Below are 4,181 nucleotides of genomic sequence, written 5' to 3'. Positions count from 1 at the left end.
CAATGCATATAAGTTTAGAATCTAACAGATTTCAGTAAATGACATGAATTTGGAATTCTTGCATTTACATAAGGATTTGGGATTGTGAAATGAGTATCATTGGAATCATGTTCAATTGATCTACATCACAATGTAAGGATCATAGACAAACATAGTGTGCATACTTGGGGTATGGCATAACTATTGTTTAGAAAACAAAGTGTACATGCTAGGAGCATGGGACGACTGTTGTTTTTTATTCAAGTCTTAAGTTGATTATTTGAAACATTGAATAATGTGTAATCAATATGGTGATAAATAAAAAGTGGTTTTATTTATATTCAAAAGGGTTCTGAGACCATATTAGATTCGATTATTATTGTGTTTCACTTTGCATGTTTTGACTTCCAAAATAGCTAGGTTATTCTTTTTCGAATGACTAAGTTATTTAAACACTCCACAGTCGTTCATATGTTGGAAGTAGGTATGAATCAAGACTGTCATGAATCGGGTTTGTAGATGGCTAAATGGGTTTAGTCATGGCAATGGTTGCTACAACATTCATGAGTGCTCATAAGTTATGAGTATTGGAATAAACCCACACTCACTTGTATCACTTCATGGAATTTATCTCGAGTGATCGTGAGACGGTAATATCATATAAATCTTCAAACCTAGAACTATGAGTTGTTACCTATGAGTTGGTTGTGCATTGATTGCACGTAAACGCATCAGTAACTTGATGTTATAAAACGTGCCTTTGTGTACAATTCAACAAGTAGTAGAACAAGCATATGAGTCGAAGTTTATCTGTTCCTTCTAGAAATAGAAGCGATATCTGGGCCCTCGATGATTTTGTTGTGACCTATGTACCGGCCGGTCAGAACTGAATTGATGTGTTCGATTACGTTCTTTGTCAAACAAATCAAAAATCGGGAAACAAACTGCTGGACAATAAGTACGACGTTGTTCCATGTATTTGTCCGACTGATATCATGAGAACAGAGGATTATATGATCCCTTATCTAATGGACAAGTCATTGACAAGGTCAGAGTTCATCTACAAGGTCAGAGTTCGACAGAAGCTTTTGAGAGCTACGATTGCTAGTTGGTTCCTGAAGTCATACGCAATAATAGTTTTAGACTTATCCAAGTGGGAGACTGTTGGATTAATGTCTAAGTCCATAACTATAATTGGTAAGACTTGACCCGACCCGGCATGGTCCATTTGGGTTGCATACCATCATGCACTTGGATAGACTATAATGAGAGAAATAAGACACTTATGGTTATTAATATATTATAAGTTCTAGTATATTAATAATAAGAATAATAATATTATTTAATTAGTATTGATCAAGAGTTAATCTAGGATTAATTAAGTGATCAAAAGAAGACTAATTAAATATATGGGTTGATTGTGTAAATCATCCATACTTATATAGTGGGCTAATGCTCCATGGATAATCAAGTTGGGCTAAAACCCATAGGATGGTCCATGGATGCTCCATGGTGTATTTGAACCCATGGATCCAAGGAAATGGAAAGCCATGACAATTAAGGATTTAACCTAATTGTAACACTATATAAAGATCTTATTCTTGATAAAAATCGGCCACTAGAATCACATTAGAAAGTGAAGAAGAGGGCTAGCCGATTTCATGAAGTGTAGAACTCTCTCAAGTTATTCTAAGTGTTTTGATGATTGTGATTCCATTTGAGGCTTCCACACTATTGGGGCTAGGCACTCAAGCTTCATGAACACTTTCTACATCAAAGAGGTATGTATTCTACCTTGTTACACTCATCGTTTTGTATGCTAGATTAGGATAATACCTTGGATGTTCTTATTTGCATGTATAATAGAGAAAACATAGATCCAAGGTATTTAGGGTTGCATGTACACTTAGGAGTGTTAGCATGCTCAAAACCCAACATCGTATACACTTAGTGGTGATTGGTTAGCCATATTTGTTCTTATCCTCTAAGCTTGAACTTAACATGTTGGGTACACTTCAGAAGGTTTCGAAAGATATAATACTCCTCACATGAGTACTTCTGGGTTTTGAAGCCAGAAGTGATTCGGGGGTTTGTGTCAGGTTTTTCTTTATGAGTGAAGAGGGTCTCGTTAGTTGGTCGGTAAAATCGAACGGTCATGTCGTAGCACATGTAATTGGTATGGTGAGGGCCAAGCCAATCCATGTCGGATGTGACATCCCTATTTTTCTCGGCCAGAAAAGAACGATTTAGTTTATGATTTTAAAATAAAATCAGAGTAATTTTCCAAAAGATGTTTCGGAATTTGTTCCTAAAACAAAATATAATAAAGATTTATCAAAACATTTCTTAAAAAATAGATTTTCATTATATAACAAAAACCTCGGGATGTCATGTTCCGATACAGACCAAAAGCATAATCAGTAAATTATAGGCCTTATAACATATATTTACAACTACTGGCTTATAACTCAAAAATCCCTTTTCAACCTCCAAACTATGCTCGGGGTCCACTACTTGTAATACATAAAATTGAGTGGGTCAGGCTTGGAGCCTGGTGAGCATTTAGGGTTTTCAACCCACAAATAAATAAATTTATTAATTTCATCAACAAAAATAAATTTATTAATTTCATCACCCAACAATAAATTTAGCAATCCAAAATAAATTATTAATTTTATAAACCAACAATAACCCTGATTACCCACAATGAAATTTATACCTTTCCTTCGAGTGCCCATGCCATTAGACTATGTACTGGGCTCTCTAGAAGGTAAAGTAGGAAGAGAGTAGCTGACATCAATCCGAAACAAACAAAAAGGTGCGTGCCGCACTCACGAAGGACTGCCAGTGATATACTGGAGGAAGGTGGGGATGACGTCAAGTCCGCATGGCCTTTATGGGCTGGGCCACACACGTGCTACAATGGCAATTACAATGGGAAGGCGCTCTCGTGCAATGCAATCTAAACAAGACAAACTTACAGAATCAAAGAACCTAACAAATGTCGGCGGAATACACTCATGACCTCACTTTACGTCCCTAAACACCTATCACAAGGCACCTAGTCTAAGGATTTTCATTGGAGTGACAACACTGCTTTAGGGAATTCCTCAACAATTTAGGTCAAATAAGGCAACCATGTGGGGGATGGAGTATACCATTGAACACTAAGTTCACAAACACCTACAGGTTGCGAGCCTGCTAGCGTTCCACTGGTCTGTCTAGAAAAGTCTGTGGTCGTCATCTATACTCCGTTAGATGAATGAAACAACAACAACATCGAGGCCTCTCATCATTTTAACACACATCAAGTATTTTGTCTACCCATTTTATACCCAACATATTTATAGATAAAAATACATATACAATTTAAATCATTTTAAAACCTGTATAAAACATTCATTCAACACCCATCCAAATAGACAAACAATAAATATTACACATAGTACATATTTTATAGAAAATACTTAATATCTATGTGTAAGATGAAAGTGACTACACACTCACTTGGTTTAACGAAAACTGGACAGCATCTCGTTTCTTAAAATAATATTTTCTTATGAAATTGGGATGTTTTCTCAAAAACAGGGCTTTACGTGGGCAGAGTTTCAGGTGGAAAACTATTTTTCTCGAGATCTTCAGGGCTCAGAGCTTCCTTCGGATGTTCGATATGTAACCGAGGCATCGGGAAAATAGCTCAAATTCAGCAATACGGGAGAGAGGATGTGGTTTTCTGTAAACCGAAACAAAAGGGTTGGCCCTCTATTTATAGGTCGACCTTTACGCCGTGAGCCTTATAAGCTCATGTCGTGAGCTTGTTCGGATCAGATTGTACGTTTTCCGCGTGTGTTCTTAGGCTTGAGAGTGTTGATCAACCACCTCACGTCGTGAACCATGCTTTGTTCACGTCGTGAGTTGGTCAGACCTCGAAGTTTGTCTTCCGGACTTCATAAATTCATATCTTTTGCATAGGAACTCCGTTTTTGATGTTATTTATATCCACATGTAGGTGAATTTAAGCTCTACAACTTTCTTTTAGACTCCGTCGGCTAATTTTGACTTTAGTTTTAAAATTATTTTTTACAGGCCGGAACAGGAAAACGCCGTTAAAAATTCATAACGTCTTCATCCGAAGTCTTTTTTCATCTGTCTTTTTACCGTTAAACTACTATTAACAGGATCTTCAATTCTCGTTTAGGTTG

This window comes from Lactuca saligna, chromosome 5 (genome assembly GCF_052625555.1).
Source record: "Lactuca saligna cultivar CGN05327 chromosome 5, ASM5262555v1, whole genome shotgun sequence".
Classification (NCBI taxonomy): domain Eukaryota; kingdom Viridiplantae; phylum Streptophyta; class Magnoliopsida; order Asterales; family Asteraceae; genus Lactuca; species Lactuca saligna.
Note: the sequence above shows the minus strand (reverse complement) of the source record.